Genomic DNA, 20,950 nt, shown 5'->3' with positions numbered 1-20,950 from the left:
AAAGAATGAAATTAGAACACTACCTAACACCATACACAAAAATAAACTCCAAATGGATTAAACACCTAAATGTAAGACCAGACACTATAAGACTCTTAGAGGAAAATATAGGAAAAACACTCTGACATAAACCACAGCAAGATCTTTTTTGACCCACCTCCTAGAGTAATGAAAATAAAAGTAAACAAATGGGACCTAATGAAACTTAAAAGCTTTTGCACAGCAAAGGAAACCAAAAACAAGATGAAAAGACAACCCTCAGAACAGGAGAAAATATTTGCAAATGAAACAACGGACAAAGGATTACTATCCAAAATATGTAAACAGCTCATGCAGCTCAATATCAAAAAAACAACCCAATTAAAAAATGGGCAGAAGACCTAAATAGACATTTCTCCAAAGAAGACATACAGGTGGCCAAGAAGCACATGAAAAGCTGCTCAACATCACTAATTATTAGAGAAATGCAAATCAAAACTACAATGAGGTATCACCTCACACCGCTTAGAATGGGCATCATCAGAAAATCTACAAATAACAAATGCTGGAGAGGGTGTGGAGAAAAGGGAACCCTCTTGCACTGTTGGAGGAAATGTAAATTGATACAGCCAATATGGAGAACAGTATGGAACTTCGTTAAAAAACTAAAAATAGAATTACCATATGACCTAGCAATCCCACTACTGGGCATATACCCAGAGAAAACCATAATTCAAAAAGACACATGCACCCCAATGTTCACTGCAGCACTATTTACAACAACCAGGTCATGGAAGCAACCTAAATGTCCATCAACAGATGAATGGAAGACATGGCACATATATATAATGGAATAGTACTCAGCCATAAAAAGAAACGAAATTGAGTTATTTGTAGTGAGGTGGGTGGACCTAGAGTCTGTCATACAGAGTGAAGTAAGTCAGAAAGAGAAAAACAAGTACTGTGTGCTAACACATATATATGGAATCTAAAAAAATGGTTCTGATGAACCTTGTGGCATGGCAGGAATAAAGATGCAGACATAGAGACTGGACTTAAAGACATGGGGAGGGGGAAGGGTAAGCTGGGACGAAGTGAGAGAGTGGCATGGACATATATACACTACCAAATGTAAAACTGATAGCTAGTGAGAAGCAGCCACATAGCACAGGGAGATCAGCTCAGTGCTTTACCATGACCTAGAGGGGTGGGATAGGGAGGCTCAAGAGGGAGGAGATATGGGGCTATAGGTATGCATATGGCTGATTCACTTTGTTGTACAACAGAAGCTAACACAGCACTGTGAAGCAATTATACTCCAATAAAGATGTATAAAAAAAATGCAATCCAGATGATGATCAAATGCAGGCCCATGGCTTCGTCTGGAGGTCAAATGGATGTTTATTTTGTTTTAAATTTAAAATATTTTAATCTCAGTAATGCAAGCACATGATAATGAACTAAAGAGAACAAAAAAGCTCACGGTGAAAAGAAACAGCCGCCTATTCCAGTGCCACCCCCTCAAGGTGGTCTCTCTGACCAGCATCTGCCTAGTTTATCTCTGATGATCTCTATAACTCTGTAATGAATGTTTTCCATGAGCAAAACTTCTCCCTGTGCCTCAGATCAGGTTCCCCCAAAGCAGAGCCTGAGATGGGATTCTGGGGCCTGTGATTTCTTGAGGGCGGATCTGAGCACAGGAGCGAGAGGTGCAGGATGAGCTGGTGAGGGGGAAGGGGCTGAGCAAAGATGGGGTCTCTGCTGGACTTGGCTTCCACCCAATCCCACGGGGAGCTCTAGAACATGAGCCGCATCACAGAGTTGATCCCCCATCAAGGCAAAAGAACTCCAGTCAGTCTTGGGCTGCGGGCTGCCCTGGGTGGTGGAGGAGGGTGCATAACCTCCCCTGCAAGTTGGCTCTGGGGAAGGGGTCAGAGGTCAGAAACTCCCAGCAGGCGTGGGGATGGGGCTCTGGCACTGTGGAGGGGTCTGGGCGAGGAACCAGCAGTATCCACTCCACCCTCTTTGGGTGACTGCTTTGGAATATATTCCAAGTGGTGGGACCATTAGAAAAAATGGTGGAACAGACATGTAACTCTTAAAACCTGTTTCATGGTGCAGGAAATATAGGCATTAGCCCAGTCATTGCTACTTTCTCATGAAGTCATCTATCAAACATGACAGCCAACTGAGGCAGGCTACTCAGCTGATGGAGTGGAATACTGTGTGGGTGGGTTTTGGTAGGATAAGAGAGACGTCTCGCAGGCCTGGCAAGCCAAGAGTTTCTTGCAGAGGACTGCAGAGAGGGGAGGGGACGGGAGAATAGGCAGCAAGGGAGGAAGCCACTGGTGGAGTCAACAGGGCAGTGGGAGAGCCTGGGGGTGTCTTCACGCTCGCTAAGAAACCAATGTTATACCTGTACATTGTTCCTGGGTTTCCTTTATCAAATACCTTCACTGCTATTAAAAAACTTCAAGCAATTCAGAAAGATGCAATACAGAAAGACACCCTCTTCAGTTCCCCACCATAAGCCCATCTGCCGCCAGTAACCACTGTTAATAGTTTGGTCATAATAACTGTTCTTTTTTTTCCTCAGCTCTTTAAAAAAATTTTTATTGAAATATAGTTGATTTACAGTGTTGTGTTAGTTTCAGGTGTACAGCAAAGTGATTCAGTTAAATATATATATATATATATATATATTTCAGTTAAATGTATTTTTTTAGATTATTTTCCATTAGAGGTTACTACAAGATATTGAATATAGTTTCCCTGTGCTATACAGTAGGCCCTTGTTGGTTATCTATTTTATATATAGTAGTGTGTATATTTTAATCCCAAACTCCTAATTTATCCCCCCGTCCCCCTTTCCCCTTTGGTAACCAGAAGTTTGTTTTCTATGTTTGTGAGTCTATATCTGCTTTGTAAATAAGTTCATTTGTATCTTTTTTTAAGATTCTACACATAAGCCACATCATATGATATTAGTCTTTCTCTGTCTGACTTACTTCACTTAGTGTGATCATCTCTAGGTCCATCCATGTTGCTGCAAAGTGCTCAGCTTTTTGACGGAGATAAGTTGTTCCTCCTCCCCCACCTAGTTTACAGGTGTTTTTCCAGCTTCCAGACTCCGTGGAGGGCAAATAAGAACAGAGATAAAGGACGCAAGTCCCAAGCAGAGCATCGCTACTAGGCAACGGGGCCTCTGGAGGACTCTGCACCAGCCTCATGAGACAGACCCGGTCCTCATGGCCACTGTCAGGGGACCAAACAGGGGTTTGGGCTTCTGTTCAGCTTCTACGCCTCTCACTGTCCACCTCCACACCCATTTTCAGAGCAGAGAGGCAGGTTTTCTAAAGCTTCTCACCCACTCCTTTCTCTGCCGTGGGTCATCAAAGATGCAGCGAGACCATTTCCCCCGTTTCCACTTCTCGAAATGCAGGGTCAGAGACGTTGCTCTGTTTTCCTTCAAACTGAAATAATTTACCAACTTGTTTAATCCCAGAGAGCCAGAAAGGAAACCACTGTTTACCCTGAGTCCAAATAACAAGGAAGCTCAAATAGCCAGATGATGTTCTCACGTCACTTCTCTAGAGACAGATACAATGGAAACAGTTTAAGGGGGGATTGAGTCCCCAAAGCAACTCCCAGAACAAACCGCAGCCTCGTGTCTAGTTCCTGAAGCTCGTTTATCTACAGGACCATTCGAGACAATCACATAATAAGAACAGCTTCCAGGCACTGCCAGGCTCTGGCCCAATGAGTCCATGACACTTCTGTTCTACACAGGCAGAGTCTGTTTAGTAGATCCATCCAGTTATTGAGTTCACTGGACATCTACCGTATGTCTGGCTGAGTGCTACGCACTCTGTGGCATTCCACGAAAGGAAAAGAGTCCAGCTGTTGGTTTTGGGGACACACTCTACAGCAGGTTGAAACAGCAGCACAAGAAACCGCGGTGCAGGGCAATGTAGGTGCAAGAGCTGGAACAGAAGGTCAAAGTGTTGGAGGAGGTACAGGCAGGCGTGACAGCTTCTCTGTGGGGTTATACGGGGGGCGGGCTTCTTGGAGGAGGAAGGGGGATTTGTATTGAACTCTAAGAATGGATAATAGTTTGGCAGGTGGATACGGACAGTGAGTGGGACAGTGGGGGATAGATATTCTAGGTGGGAGGAACCAGCAGGAAAGAGGCATGGGCCTAAATTGTGGCAAATAGGAAGCATGGTGGAATCTCACCCACACAATGCTGAATGAGGGAAGCCAGCTGCTGAAGACGATCCACTGGAGGATTTCATTTCATAAAGTTTTAAAAAAGGCAAACTGAACCGTGGTGATTGGAGACTCAAATTTAGTGGTAAAAGGATAAAGAAAAGCAAGGACGTTTGTACCATAATGACCAGCAGTTAACTCTTCTTAGGAGGGGAGGGAGCACTGTGACCTGCCTGTTGAACTAGTTGGTGATTATACAGGTGTTTATCCTACAATGATTCACTAAGCTCTGCAGGTCTGCTCCATGCACGTTTACAGTTTTGTGCTGTAGTTTATAGAGGCCCACAGCAACCTCTTCCATCCAGGCTCCGCCAAAGGCGAACCGGTTCACGTGTCTTCCATCTCTTTGAAGGGGTTTGTCAGTGTTGGAATTTAGTTTACTGGGTTTGCTTGTGACCTTAGCTCTCTGGTGGGCTCAAGAAAATGTGATTTTGTAGATTATCTGTCTTTTCACATTGCTAGGGTAGGAGCGATGTTCTTTTGTTGCTTTCCACATCCCAAGTGGGATTTTTATGCTCTATCTCATAATAAAAAAGGGTTTGGAAAAAAAGCAGTAAGGCCGGACAAGAGAGGGTCTGAAGGACTGTCAGGGAAGTGAGGTTGAGGGCTGGGCTGGAAGGAGGAGGGCTTGGGATGCCAGGCTGCAGAATGTGGTTGAGGCTGGAAGGCAGTGGGGAGCAGATTGTCAACAGGAGAGGAGAGAGGCCGCGGCACAGAGCCACCCACAGGGGACAAGGCGAGAGTCCAGCTAAGCTACACAAAGGCCTGGCTAGTAGAGGACAAGGGAAATGGGAAGGAAAGGGAGAGATGTGAGCGGCATTTGTGGCTGATGGACAGGAAGGGGTAAGGGCCTCAATGATAAGAGTCTAAGAGCTTCCTGAGCAAGGGTGGTGTGGGGAGCGGGCCAAGATATTGTCCATCAAGAGGTGATGGTTGGGGTGACATTGATACCACATTTGGTGCCAGAATAAGGACATCTGCAGACAGTTGGGTTTTTTTGTTTTTTTGTTTTGCATTACGCGGGCCTCTCACTGTTGCGGCCTCTCCCGTTGCGGAGCACAGGCTCCGGACGCGCAGGCTCAGCGGCCATGGCTCACGGGCCCAGCTGCTCCGCGGCATGTGGAATCTTCCCGGACCGGGGCACGAACCTGTGTCCCCTGCATCGGCAGGCGGACCCTCAACCACTGCGCCACCAGGGAAGCCCCTGCAGACAGTTTTAAATGCGAAAAGTATTAGAACTTCTCAGAGCTGCCGGGGATTAATTAAGGAAGCATGGGAGAGTACTTCTCTGGTGGTTCAGTAGTTAAGAATCTGCCTTCCAATGCAGGGGGTGCAAGTTCGATCCCTGATCGGGGAACTAAGATCCCACATGCCGCGGGGCAACTAAGCCCGCAAGCCACAACTACTGAGCTCTCACGCCTCAACGAGAGAGCCCGCGAACCGCAAACTACAGAACCCACACGCTCTGGAGCCTGCACGCCACAACTAGAGAGAAGCCCTCACGCCACAACAAAGAGCCCATGCGCTGCAGCAACAGATCTTGCATGCCTCAACAAAGATCCCGGGAACTGAAACTAAGACCCCACACAGCCAAAAACTAAAAAAATAAAGATAAATAAATAAATATTGAAAAAAGGGAAGCACAGAAGGGCTCGGTGACACCCAGTAGGTAGTGTTCTTTCTGGAAGGTGAGAAGCTTGCCCTGCACTCAGGACTTTTGTATAATTAGTTTGTTCCCGGCATTCATATTTAATGTCCTTTCTTCTACTTTGCAATCGATTAACATCATCGAGTTGCTTCTCGTACCCACCATCTGTTAGTAGCTATCGTTCCCTTCATCCATCGTCTCTTTATGGCCCTGGTGATGCCCGTGAGTTTCGGTGCCTGGAGTCCCAAGGATGCTTAGCCTGGTGTCAAGTCATCGATACATGTTATATTCTGCCAGACCTCACTGCTGGTGGAGTACAGACTGAAGGGATTAACATTTACATTTGGAATTCAACTTTGGAATCTGGAAGAACAGCCCTGAGTTACTGTCACAAACCACTGTAGATTCTGCGACTTTGAGCGGCGCCTTGACCCTAATCCTAAACATAAACTTCACTGTAATTTTTTTAAATTAATTAATTTAGTTTTGGCTGGGTTGGGTCTTCATTGCTGCGTGCAGGCTTTCTCTAGTTGCGGCGAGCGGGGGTTACTCTTCGTTGTGGGGCGTGGGCTTCTCATTGCGGTGGCTTCTCTTGTTGCGGAGCACGGGCTCTAGGCGCACGGGCTTCAGTAGTTGTGGTTCACAGGCTTAGTTGCTCCACGGCATGTGGATTCTTCCCAGACCAGGGCTGGAACCTGTGCCACCAGGGAAGTCCTCACTGTAATTTTTTATATTTGATTTCTTTGAACATTTATTGCCCTAAAACTTATACCCAAAACTCAGGCAAGGGCTTCCCTGGTGGCGCAGTGGTTAAGAATCCACCTGCCAATGCAGGGGACACGGGTTCAAGCCCTGGTCCGGGAAGATCCCACGTGCCACGGAGCAACTAAGCCCGTGCGCCACAACTACTGAGCCTGTGCTCTACAGCCCGCGAGCCACAACTACTGAAGCCTACGTGCCTAGAGCCCGTGCTCCGCAACAAGAGAAGCCACCACAATGAGAAGCCCGCGCACCACAACGAAGAGTAGCCCCCACTCGCCGCAACTAGAGAAAGCCTGCGCGCAGCAACGAAGACCCAACACAGCCAAAAATATGTAAATAAATTTCTTTAAGAAAAACCAACTCAGCCAAAATGCTGGGGGAAGTTCCATTTTGTTCCTAGAACTACACTAAATTAAATTCTTCAAAAAAAAAAATCTGTTTATTGGGTGGGGTGGGGGGTGTTCTTTGTTCTCTAATTGTCTGGGTTTCATTTGCATAGCTTGCTCCACTTCCTCTTGAGAGAGAACTGAAGGACATAACTTGTGCTGCTCTGAGAAGCTCCTTGAGACCGGGATGGAAGATGATTCCACCTCCTTTAGTGGATCTCAGGGAGGTCAAAGCAACATACATATTAAGATGAAACAGATCACTTCAGAGATATGTGTCACTAGGGTAGAGGCATGAAAGAAAAAAAAACATGATGTGCGTACGGATTTGTTAGTAAAGTTTTAATACTTAGGGCCAGCAATACCTTGGTCTGTTTTCCTCAACTCCCAGGCGGATACTAGGGAACGGGACAGGGTCCCAGAAGTTCTGGACATACAACTTCTCTGTATGTTTTCTTTCCATCTTCCTTTTCAGCACAGTGATTATGGCCTTTTCATGAAACAAAGGAGCTATTCTCAAGTCTCCAGTGGCATTTCAAATGAACTGAAAATGAGGAGTTCTCGTTTCGTGTGTTTCCCATTGAAACGGGCAGTGCTTACTTTACCACGTTCTTTGCTTTTCCTTCACTTGTCTTACTTACTATTGTTCATTCTTTCTCTATTCAGAAGGTTGAGCAAAGCAAAGGTTTTCACATTTTTGACGGGTAGGATACATACAGTAAACAGTAGAAAGAGCACTGATCTTAAATGTTCAGCTCAGTGAGTTATTGCAAGTGTGAAAATAAATGAAGACTGGCCAAACGAGAAGACCAAAGGCTATTTATCCCGAGCTTGCTACATAGCAAGAGAGTCGCACCATCGCTTCACTTTGGCAGAGACTCGAAGGCAGGCAGAGGAGTGGGAAAGCTTTACAGTGGAAAAAGGGAAGGCTTCAGGTGTGCCCTGGTTGGAGGTTATTGGCACGGGGGAGCTGGACTTGGGTAACTAGAAGTGGAGCATCTTACGTGGTTGGGTAGGGGAGCATATTGGATATTTGGCTTTCCCTGGTTGGTACTGCATTAGACGCACATGTGAGGGCAGTGGGAGGGGGCGTGGCAAAAAACAGGGAAGTTGCCAAATATCGACCAAGTCCTGACTCTGTTCTGGGCCACTTGCTTTGGAGGCTGTGGTTTGGTTCCCGGAGCTTCTCCTGTGGCTCAGAGTCCTGCTGTCATGTCACTGGCATATCTAGTCTCTCACAGGTGTATACATTCACATCACCACCCTCCAGAACAAAGTGAATCTTTTTTTTTCTTTTCTTTTTTTAATAAATTTATTTTGTTATTTATGGTTGCATTAGGTCTTTGCATTAGGTCTTTGTTGCTGCGCGCGGGCTTTCTCTAGTTGTGGTGTGTGGGCTTCTCATTGCGGTGGCTTCTCTTGTTTCGGAGCACAGCCTCTAGGCGCGCTGGCTTCAGTAGCTGTGGCTCCCAGGCTCTAGAGCGCAGGCTCAGTAGTTGTGGCGCATGGGCTTAGTTGCTCCGTGGCACGTGGGATCTTCCCGGACCAGGGCTCGAACCCACGTCCCCTGCATTGGCAGGTGGACTCTTAACCACTGTGCCACCAAGGAAGCCCCAAAGTGAATCTTGATTGTGTGTTTGAGATGACTTATTGTTTTTGAGCACCTATAGAACCAAACATATTAGAGGCACTTCCTATTAACAGGAGGCCCCCACTGTATCAGGGAGGTGATGGTGGAAAGTGGTCCACATAATACAAGGACTTACAGTCAGGGAAAAAAATGTTTGCAGATGTTCATGCAAGATTCAAATTTTCTTTCCTTGTGTTTAAGTTTCTCTAAACTGAGGGAAGACGAGAACATGAAAAGAGACCAGGAAGAGAGTTCTGAGTGCGGGCCTGGAATCCGGTGAAAGCAGCTGTGATAAAGTCTGGAAGTGCTGTGTGGGACACAGGAGAGGAAGAGGAGAGCAGCTGATGAAGAAGGGTGGGGTGGGAGACTTCTAAGACAGAGCCATCACAGCCACCCAACTCCTTCAGACTGCCTCTCTCTGCTTCCACAGAAATACAATTCCTAGTGGCTGCACGGCTACCCAGGGAAGAAAAATAATTTCCCAGTCTCCCTTGCAGCTAGGTGTGGTCCCATGCTATCTCCTGACCAATGATATGTGAGCCGAAGGGATGTGTGGGGCATCCAGATTGCTCCATTATCAGGTAGAGACGTGCCCTCCTGTTCTTTGCTGCTGGAATGGACACATGGCGGTGATGAGTCATCTTGGACCATTTAGATGAGAGCAACACCCTAGGGATAGTAGAGAACAAGATTGCAAGACTGGGTCCCTCAATCATAAACCATCCTACCGGCCCTGACAGCTTATGTCCAGGTTGTTATGAGAGAGAGAAGTAACTTCCATCTTGTTTCAGCCACTGTTATTTGGGTCTCTCTTCCATGACGTCACCTGTCTATGAGGCTTCCCTTTTCCATCCACCCACTATGTGCTCTGCCATCTATAACAGAATTTGGTACTTTGCCTCCCAGTACTCCCCTTGGAGTGTGTCTGGAGAGAAGCCTGCCAGTCTTAACCTCAGGGCATCTACCAGGAGTAGCCTAAGGGGGAAGCAAAGCCAAGATGTTACCATACCTGAACCCCAGACTTCCACACACTGGGAGCCGGGCACACTGGAGGCTTATGGTCTAAGAATGCCATGAGGTTTGGTGGACCATACCTGAACCCCAGACCTCCACACACTGGGAGCCAGGCACACTGGAGGCTTATGGTCTAAGAATGCCACGAGGTTTGGTGGTCTGCCACAGCTCAGCAGCTTTAAGGCTCAAAACAATTTGCGGGGGGGGGGGGGTTCCTGAATGGAAGCATCTGTGCTAAGCATCATGGTTCTGTTCCAAATCTAGTTTCTGCTCATCAGCTATGTCGACAATAATGTCGGTTTACTTCTTTTCTTTCCTCTTCTTTGCTTTTTTTTTTTCTTTCTCTTTTTTAATCTCGCCGCATGAGGATCTAGAGTCAGCTCACCCCAGGACACTGGGGGACTCCAGAAGGCTCAGCTCCCAGCATGCCTCGTGTTTACCGAACAGATTCAATTCAATTAACACACAATTCAATTAACATTCATAAAACTTCCTGAGATGTTCCAGGCACAAGCCATTACCCACAACAGTTTGCTGTGTTCCAGTGGGGCCCTGACACTGCTCATCGATGGTGTTCCATAATGCCTCGCCCTGGTTTGTGGAGAGGGTGGCCAAACAGTGGCCTCTCTACCGTTTCCTCTCGCCTGGTTAATCATTGCCAGACTCGCTGTTCTCAAGACTAGAGATCATGCCAGCTGAATCGGCTTTGTGTTTGGGGCACCTGCCTTAAATGATGCCAGATCCATTCCTGACCCTAAGTATATGAAATATGCTTCAATAGTTTTCCACTCGGTGAATTAAAATCGTGCCAGCCTGCTGCTTGAACTTCTCCTCCTCACCGTAACCTGGTTAAGATGCCTTCAAGGATCTTGAAACACATGCTGTATTTCTTCCCATGCTATTAGATTCAGGGTCCCTCAAGGAGCTGCCACAACCTGAGTCTAGTGCCAGGACTCCACTGAAAGGGACCGAGATGGGCTGTGGACTGAATTTTAAACTCAGAGCATTTCCGACAACAGAATCTGGGCTTCTCTCCTCTCCCCTCTCTGCTTCTGCCTGACGGACAAGCACACGCCATTTGGCCACGAAGGATTCTTATTCCCAACTTTTCCCCATTGAACTCATTCCCACACCGCTACCCTTTTATACTGTTATCCAGCGAAGTTTGGCTGAGGGCTTGCTCCATTTCCAGAGCCTCGGTTCTCCAGCATTTCGGCAGGCAGTTGTGTTTTTTGACTGCATTCCAGATGGATGCTTCCGGCTTCATTGTTTACCGTGGGACACACACGCAGGCTCTTATTTCCCCTCATTCTTTTTTTGGGCACCGAGTTTCTCTGTGTTTCAGTGGCTACGGAAATCTCTCCTCTAAACACATCCTGTTAAACACAAAGACCAAAAACATCCCATACTGGCGGTCTGACTTGGGGGTTTTATGCTTGTTTCTTACTGCCCAAGGTGATCAAATTTTACATACGCTAAAAGCATGTGTCCTGTAATATTCTGTTAGGATTAAAATGTCCTGATTTTCCTCCATACCTCTGAATGGATGCCAAACCGCAATACATGTCTAGTTCTTTAAGATGCCCAAATGAGTGTGTTGAAAGCTGGTCCAGTTGCCATGAGGACAACTGGCTTGACAGTGATACTCCTTGATCTCCACACGTGTTGCAGTTCCTTTGCCAAAGCCTCCTGTTCATTTTTCTTCTCTGTATAAGGTTGGGAAGCTCAACATTCCCCTTTGTCTCACTCCGTAATGAGCCTTGGGACGGCAGATGAAGGGAATCTCCTCAAGAAGGTTTCATTTCTTTGCTTCTAGGAAAGTCCTGGAGGGTCCATTCATCCAGAGAAGACCCAGAACCCCCCAAGTGGACACTACATTCCAAGTCCAGAAGAGGGGCAGGACATTTCTCTCTCTTTCAACACTTTTCTCTCCACAGACTTCTTCAGGGATCTGCCCTTTCCAGGTGAACTGGGTTGGTCCTGGGTTCCAGGCTATCCACCCATCACGAAACTTTTCTGGCCTGCTCCCCAACCTCTGCATGTGTTCTCTGAGTCACCATGGCAGGGCCCTCAGCTGCTGCAGCAGGGGGGTCATTCCCCACAGGGTGCTTTTCTAGATAAACAGAGTGTTACCCCTCTGAGACCCACCTCCCCAAGCCCCACTTATCCTCAATTCAATTCAGCACACAAATGTTGAACACTTGCTCTCTGCCACATAAAACACGCAGCATGTTCTTAACTTTTGAGTCTCGCATTTTCTGAAAACCCCACGGCAGCTGTGGACCCTCTTTCTAGAAAAATGCATGTACATATAAATTTTTCTAGGCAATCTCCTGAAGCCAGACAAAAGACACTAGGTTAAGAACCTGCCGAATGAACAGAAAGTGCATGAGACTTAGACACATGAGGGCTGAGACCCAGTTGTCATTTACCAACTGCAGGACCTTGGGGGAACCCTTTCAAACTCTCCAGACCTCAGTTTGTTCCATTCTAAAATGGGACTATACAAATAACAAATGCTGGAGAGGGTGTGGAGAAAAGGGAACCCTCTTACACTGTTGGTAGGAATGCAAATTGGTGCAGCCACTATGGAAAACAGTATGGTGTATCTAAAAAAGACTAAAAATAGAGTTGCCATAAGAACCAGCAATCTCACTCCTGGGCATATACCCAGAAAAAACCATAATTTGAAAAGATACATGCACCCCTATGTTCACAGCAGCACTGTTTACAATAGCCAAGACAATGGAAACAACCTAAATGTCCATCGACAGATGAATGGATAAAGAAGATGTGGTGTGTATATATATATGTATACACACACACACACACACACACACACACACAAATGGAATATTACTCAGCCATCAAAAAGAATGAAATAATGCCATTTACAGCAACATGGATGCAACTAGAGACTTATCATACTAAGTGAAGTAAGTCAGAAAGAAAAAGACAAATGCTATATGATATCACTTATATGTGGGATCTAAAATATGACACAAATGAACTTATTTACGAAACAGAGACAGACTCACAGGCATAGAGAACAGACTTGTGGTTGCCAAGGGGGAGGGAGGGGGGGATGGATGGGTTGGGAGTTTAGGCTTAGCAGATGCAAACTATTACATACAGGATGGATAAACAACAAGGTCCTACTGCTGGGAACTATGTTCTATATTGTGATAAACCATAATGGAAAAGAATATGAAAAGTAAATTTTAAAATTTTCTAAATAAATTTTTTAAAAATAACATTTGATTGTGTTTACTTCTAAAAGTAGAACACAATAGCTTGCTGTACAAAAGGTATGTCAGCAGCCCTGCGTGCCAAAGGTTTGAATAGGACAAAAGCTTGGGGAGCCAGGGAGGGATGGAGGGAGAAAGAAATGAAGGCCAACGGAAAATCGAAGCCAGTAAAAATTCAACGTCAGCAGTTCCCAAACGAATAGGAGCTGGATCTGTAGCTAATGACTAGAGCAGGAACATGTTCTAGAAGGCACATGCCTGTGTAGGCCTGAGCTTCCTCTTTATAGGGGCATTTCATAGGCTGTTTCTCAGGACACTGACCCCCTCCTTCCTTATTTAAAACTTTTCCAGGTAGAAAATATTGCATTAAACCTGTTTTTTCCCCAGATGGGTAAACAAATAACAACTCTGGCTATCTGAAGAGTTACTGAAGATATTGTGTAACATTAAAAATTAAATTATATAGAAATAGATAATAACAAGGCACATTTGTATTGGGCTTTACAGCAAAGCTTAGACTTGGGTAGACTTTCCTTCTTTTGATCCTCACAAGTCGTGCAAGACAGATAAAAGATGGCTTTTATTAATCTCATTATGAAATGAAACCAAGGGTCCATGGGGTGTCCAAGACCACAGACGGTCCTGTCTCAGCTTTGTGGTTTTCTTCAAATCATCAGGCCAGAAGCTTCTTCAGGCAGAAGCTCTGAATCAATAGCTGTCCAAGGGGAAGAGGATGAGGGTTGGGATGTGGGTTCCTAGGAGGTTCCACGCCAAGGGCTAGAAACACCAGGTGCAATCCACGGCTGCTGGGGTCTTATGGTGCAAGGGGTAAGTACAAACTGAGCTTGGGCAAGGAGGGCTGAGACAGCAAGGACGCCGTGGGTGTGATCTGCAGAAACTCCTGAGGAACTCAAGAAGTCCCAGTCCCATTGTGGGAGGTTTTTGGTGAAGGGACCAAGGCTCTGCTTCCATTTGCCTTTGACGATTTTGTTGACCCTTGAACTGGGACTGGTAGCCACTAGTGGCTGGGGAGAGTGTCAGACCCAGCCTCTTCGAGATTCCTTAGTCCAGTGCTCTTTCCAATTCAATAAATGGTTTGTCTAGGAAAACCAAAAATGTGTGTGTGCATTTTAACCACCTGTCTCTGGGAGCAAGATGAAAACCATGCACATAGAGAACAGACTTGTAGTTGTCAAAGGGGGAGGGGTTGGGGGAGGGGTGGAGTGGGAGGTTGGGGTCAGCAGGTGTAAGCTTTACATATAGGATGGATAAACAACAAGGTCCTACTGTAAAGCACAGAGAACTATATTCAATATCCTATGATAAACCATAATGGAAAAGAATATTAGAAAAAAAAGTATATACATATATATGTATGAATAACTGAATCACTTCGCTGTACAGCAGAAATTAACACATTGTAAATCAACTATACTTCGATTAAAAAAATTAAGTAAAAAAGATAAAAACTATGAATCAGCTAGAGTCAATCCTGTGTGCAGGGTGTACCTGACCCTAATCCCACAAATGTGCCTGTCAGCAAGGGGCCTGAAGTGCTGGAAAGTGTCTGCCTCACGTGCCCGAGACACCTAGAAGCTGAGAACAACTGCCTGGGGGATGCTTCATCTGTCCTGCAAGGAGGCAAGTGGAAGTAGCCTCCCTTACCTGTTGGAACCAAGACAGAGCTTCCATAGGTGAGCCCAGCACCTTTCTTTTCCATTGAACAAGGTCCCCAAGCAGTTCATGGGGACATGAGCACTTGGGGACATTCACAGAGATTATCCAAAGAAAGGCTTGGGGCCAAACATGGTGCTGAGATAAACAAAGATTCAACAGGCTTCTCACTGCACACCATTCAGAACCGTTAATAGGCCAGGGTGCACCTTGCATTCCAGAAGGGGCGTTCAGGATACAGGGACTCCCAGACCTGGTCGTGGGACTCTTGCCACACGAGCATCATGGGAGCAGGGTGTGCTGAAGAACAAACTTTGGCTGTAGCGTGATTAGGATCTTCTCATATTGTGTTCAGATGAGCACAGAAAATGTAGTTCCTTCATTATTCTGAAACCGGCCTAATCTTCTTCATGAGAGCCCACCGTTTTGGGTAAGAGGCAGGAGCAACCGTATTTACTTGGGTCCAACGCACTTGGTTAGATGCGATCATTTTAACAATCTTTCTAGGTCTTTTGGAGAAAGCGCTGCATTTCCACTTCTGCTCCTCCACAGTGTAGGGGAGAGGGCCGCTATTTACATGACCCTGTGATCTCGGAGGGAGGGGGCGTGGCTGGATAGAGGTGAGGCCCGTTGGTTCCTTGCCAGTCTCTGCTGTAGTGGGATTGCCGTGTGAATGGCGACCCCCGGGTCTCGGTGCCCTCCTGGTGTCTCTGCTGTCCCCGGCCGCTGCTGTAACTCACAGCCTGGTCTCTCTCAGGCCAACTTGGCCCAGCACTGCTCCTGCTGGCAGAAGCAGACCCTTCTGAGTTTCTGTCCCACTCTCCTCTGCCCTGGGGCCATCTCACCTCTCACAGGGCTCCTGACAGACCCAATGCCTCTCAGTTCAGCTTTGTCATCCCCTGAGAGCGTGCGTGGGGACTGTGGGGTGTCTTTCACATCATGTAGAAGCCAAACTCCCTCTGCTAGATTATGCCGCGCATCTGAGTCTTCTCTGATGTGGCTGCACGTGGAAGGTGGTGTGGGGAGCCTACAGGGCAGCCTCGTCCCAGGGATCCAAATGAGATGTGGGCAAAAATGCTGTCCTGAGGCCCTCTCCGTGCACCTGACACACCACCTTAGCCCAGAGCCAGAGGTCAGGACACATGCCCAACAGCCAGCTTCTTCTTCCCCTTCCGGACTGAATGGGACTCTGCGACCTCCAAGGCTGGGATCATCCTCAGGTCCACCGGGACTGCCATTCTTCCGGAAGGGTAGGGATACAGGGGCTTACACAACGCTTTCCCTAAAGACAAAGCTTGGATTTTGCTGTTTCAAAATCCTAGTTTAAATGCTAGGTGCTAAATGTTAACTTTCCATTGCTTTGCATTTATAACATCCCTAAGGGGATCAGAATCAAGATGGCAGAGTAGGAGGACGTGGAATTCACCCCTTCCCACAAATACATCAAGAATATATCTACAGGGCTTCCCTGGTGGCGCAGTGGTTGAGAGTCCGCCTGCCGACATAGGGGACACGGGTTCGTGCCCCGGTCCGGGAAGATCCCACATGCCACAGAGCAGCTGGGCCCGTGAGCCATGGCCGCTGAGCCTGCGCGTCCGGAGCCTGTGCTCCGCAATGGGAGAGGCCACAACAGTGAGAGGCCCGCGTACCACAAAAAAATTTAAAAAATTAAAAAAATTAAAAATACATCTACAAATGGAACAATTCTCACAGAACACCTTCTGAACACTAGCAGAGGACCTCAAACACCTGAAAGGACAAGAAAGATCTCCACAGAACCGGGCAGGATGAAAGGAAGATCCCTAACATTCCCCAAAGCAAAAGGATTCCCCTTGAAGAAAAAGAGGGAGGTGTCACTACAAGAAAATATATTTTAGTGTATTTTAAAATATTATTTTGATAACATGGGATTTGCTGCTCAGAGAATAGTATAATCACACCAAATGCAGTTAGTAGGACCTAAAACATTTAAGTGAACAGAATTGGGGGGGTGTCATTCTTAGGAGGGTTAGTGAAAAACAATTACTTTCAGTTGGTCTGTACAGCTAAAAAAGCACACAAGAAAGATAATGAAATGTGTACTGCGCTCAACTCCCTCCAGCTGAACCAGGAAAAGCTGAAATGCCTGCTGGTCAGCCACTCCTCACCCCGCCCACTGCAGATGCAAGAGCCTCAGCGGAGCCCCAACCCGTGTGAACACAGGGCCCACTGCCAAATCTATAATAGGGACGGTCACAGGTTTTTACTGTGACTGCAAAAACTCAATAGGCTGACCACCTTTAGAGTCATACAGGCCCAGACTTCAGGGGACTAAGACGGACAGTTCTACTCAAGATGGACCGAATTTATAGCTTCCAGGACTGGAAGTTCTTTTAAAATGATTATGATGAAAAATTTCAAATCGGAGCAGGGACTTCCATATATCCATCCTTCAGATTTAACAGTTGTTAACAGTTTCCCACGTTTGCTTCATTTTTCTTCTGAAGTATTTTTAAAGAAAATTACAGACATTATGGCATTTCATCCCTAAATACTTCTTCAAACTACAGAAACGGTTTCCTACATAACATAATCCAATTTTTTAAGATGACTGTATTTTAGAGCAGTTTTAGATTCACAGCAAAATTGAGTGGAATGTACAAAGATTTCCCATACGCTGCCTACCCCGCACATGCATGGCCTCCCATTATCAACAGCCATCACTAGGGTGGTACATTGGTTAGTTGATGAACCTAAATTGACACATCATCGTTATCCAAAGTCCATAGTTTATATTAGAGTTTGCTCTTGGTGTTGTACATTCTACAGGTTTTGACAAATGTATAATGACATGGATCCACCATTATAGTATCATGCAGAATAGTTTCACTGCCCTAAAAATCCTCTGTGTTCCACCCATTCACGTAACCCCCTAACGCTTGGCAACCACTGATCTTTTCACTGTCTCCATAGTTTTGCCTTTTCCAGAATGACACAGAGTTGCAATCATATAGCATAAAATCTTTTTTTTTTTTTTTTGTGGTACGCGGGCCTCTCACTGTCGTGGCCTCTCCGGTTGAGGAGCACAGGCTCCGGACGCGCAGGCTCAGCGGCCATGGCTCACGGGCCCAGCCGCTCCGCGGCGTGTGGGATCTTCCCGGACCGGGGCACGAACCCGTGTCCCCTGCATCGGCAGGCGGACGCTCAGCCACTGCACCACCAGGGAAGCCCCAGCATAAAACCTTTTAGATTGACTTCTATCATCTATTGATATGCATTTAATCTTCTTCCATCTCTTTTCATAGCTTGATAGCTCATTTTTTTTTAGCTGTGAATGATATTCCACTGTCTGGATGTGCCACAGTTCATTTATCCATTCTCCTACTAAAAAACGTCTTGGTTGAAAGTCAGCCCTCGACACAGGGGTTTGTAAAAAGAAAAGAAAAAAGAGAAAAGAAACAACAAAAACAAGAACATCTTGCTTGCTTCCAAATTCAGGCAATTATGAATAAAGCTACTATAAACATCCATGTGCAGGTTTTTGTATGCACCTAAGTTTTTAGCTGAATTGAGTAAATGACTGCTGAGCATGACTGCTGGATTGTATGGTAAGAAGATGTTTAGTTTTGGAAGAAACTGCTGAACTGTCGTCCAAAGTGCCTGTATCATTTTGTATCCCCACCAACAATAAATGAGAGTTCCTGTGGCTCTGCCTCCTTGATAACATTTGGTGTTTGGGGTTTGGGCCATTCTAATAGTGTGTAATGGTATCTCACTACGGTTTTAATTTACAATTACCTAATGGCGTGGAATGTTGAGCATCTTTTCATATGCTTACTTGCCATCTTCTTTGATGAAGTGTTCATTCAGGTCATTTGCTCATTTTAAAAATCATTTTTTAAATGTTTGTTTTCTTATTGTTTAGTTTAAGGATTCTTTGTTTATATTGGATAGCAGTCCCTCATCAGATATGTCTCTTTAAAATATTTTTTCTCAGCCTGTGGTTTGCTCTCATTCTCCTGACAGTGTCTTTCGCAAAGCAGAATTTTTCAATTTTAATGAAGTCCAGCTTATTAATTCTTTCATAGATCATGTCTTTGGCGTTGCATCTAAAAAGTCATTGCCATATCCACGGTCATTTAGATTTTCTCCTATGTTATTTTCTAGGAGTTTTATAGTTTTGCCTTTTACATTTAAGTTTGTGATCCATTTTGAGCTAATTTTTGTGAAGGGTGTAAGATCAGTGCCTATATTTTTTGCATGTGGATGTCCAGTTTTTCCAGCACCATTTGTTGAAAAGACTACCATTCCTCCATTGTATTATCTTTGTTCCTTTGTCAAAGATCACTTGACTATATTTACGGGGGTCTATTTCTGGGCTCTTTATTATTATTTTTTTTATATAAATTTATTTATTTATGGCTGCATTGGGTCTTCGTTTCTGTGCGAGGGCTTTCTCTAGTTGTGGCGAGCGGGGGCCACTCTTCATCACGGTGCGCGGGCCTCTCACTATCACGGCCTCTCTTGTTGCAGAGCACAGGCTCCAGACGCGCAGGCTCAGTAGCTGTGGCTCACGGGCCTAGTTGCTCCGCGGCACGTGGGATCCTCCCAGACCAGGGCTCGAACCCGTGTCCCCTGCATTGGCAGGCGGATTCTTAACCACTGCGCCACTAAGGAAGCCCCCTGGGCTCTTTATTCTGTTCTATTGATCTATTCGTCTATTCTTTCGCCAATACTACACAATCTTGATTACCGTGCCTTTACAGTAAGGCTTAGAGTCAGTCCTCTGATTTGTTCTTCTTCAGTATTGTGTTGGCTATTGTGGATCTTTTTCTTCTCCATATAAACTTTAAAATTATAGTTTGTTGACATCCACAAAATAACTTGCTGAAATTTTGATTGGGATTGCTGTGAATCTATAGATCAAGGTGAGAAAAACTGAGGTCTTGGCCATATTGAGTCTTCCTATCCACAGATAGGCAATATCTCCCCATTTGTTTAGTTCTTTGATTTCTTTCATCAGAGTTTTGTAGTTTTCCTCATATAGAGATCTTGTATATATTTTTAAGTTTATATCTAAATACAGTTGACCCTTGAATAACACGGTATGAACTGCATGTGCTCATATGCAGGTTGTTTTCAATAGATAAGTACTACAGTACTACACAAGTCCATAGTTGTTTTTTTCTGTGGATACAAAACTGTGGATTTTTAAAAAAAATAACAGCTTTAACTATTTACAATAGCCAAGACATGGAAGCAACATGGATGGACCTAGAGATTATCATACTAAGTGAAGTAAGTCAGACAGAGAAAGACAAATATCATATGACATCACTCCTATGAATCATATGTGGAATCTAATTTTAAAAAATTATACAAACGAACCGATTTACAAGACAGAAACAGAATTACAGATATCGAAAACAAATTTATGGCTGCCAAAGGGGAAATGTGATGGGGGGCACAAATCAGGAGCTTGGGACGAACATAACTACTATATATAAGACAGACAACCAACAAGGACCTACTGAAGAGCTCAGGGAACTCTACTCAATATTCTGTGATAACATATATGAAAAAAGAATATGAAAAAGAATGAACATATGTATATGTATAACTGAATCACTTTGCTGCACACCTGAAACTAACACAACATTGTAAATCGACCATACGCCAATAAAATTAAAATTAAAAAAACAGAATTACAAAAAAATAAAAAGAACAGCTTTATTGATACATAATTCACACACCATAGAATTCACCCTTGAAAAGTGTACAATTCAGTGTTTTTTCCTATATTCATAGAGATGTGTAACCCTCACCACTATCTAATGTAAGAACATCTTTATCAACCCCCAAAGAAACTCCATACCCATTAGCAGTCACTTGCTATTCCCCCTCCACCTTAGCCCCTGGAAACCACTAATCAACTTTCTGTCTTTATTACTTTCTGTCTGGATTTGCCTATTCTGAGCATTTCATATAAATGGAATCTTATAGTGTGTAGTCTTTTGTGTCTGGTTTCTTTCACTTTACATGTTTTCAAGGTTTACCTATGTTGTAGCGTGTATTAGTACTTCATTTCTTTTTATGTCTTAATATTCCATTGTATGGTAGACCATATTTTTTTTAATTTATTTATTGTATTTATTTTTGGCTGCATTGGGTCTTCATTGCTGCACGCGAGCTTTCTCTAGCTGCGGTGAGTGGGGGCTTCTCTTTTGTGGAGCACGGGCTCTAGGCGCATGGGCTTCAGTAGTTGCAGCACATGGGCTCAGCAGTTGTGGCTCGCAGGCTCTAGAGCACAGGCTCAGTAGAGCCTGGCTTAGTTGCTCCACAGCATGTGAGATCTTCCCGG

General features: G+C 45.2%; 1 protein-coding gene across 2 annotated transcripts in view; it reads right to left on the bottom strand.

The window, feature by feature from the left end:
• Positions 1 to 20,950, bottom strand: part of SNRK (SNF related kinase) — a 134,860-nt gene that overhangs the window by 91,558 nt on the left and 22,352 nt on the right. The window contains exon 1 of one of the 2 annotated variants that reach the window (XM_060162286.1): positions 2,988 to 4,518. The exons of the other annotated variant lie outside the window; for it this stretch is intronic. The gene's annotated coding sequence lies outside the window, so the exon portion shown is untranslated. Of the gene's footprint in view, positions 1 to 2,987; positions 4,519 to 20,950 lie in introns of those variants that run through there. 2 annotated transcript variants of the gene reach the window in all.

This window comes from Lagenorhynchus albirostris, chromosome 10 (genome assembly GCF_949774975.1).
Source record: "Lagenorhynchus albirostris chromosome 10, mLagAlb1.1, whole genome shotgun sequence".
Taxonomy (NCBI): Eukaryota; Metazoa; Chordata; class Mammalia; order Artiodactyla; family Delphinidae; genus Lagenorhynchus; species Lagenorhynchus albirostris.
Note: the sequence above shows the minus strand (reverse complement) of the source record. Positions and strands in the feature narration are given on the sequence as shown.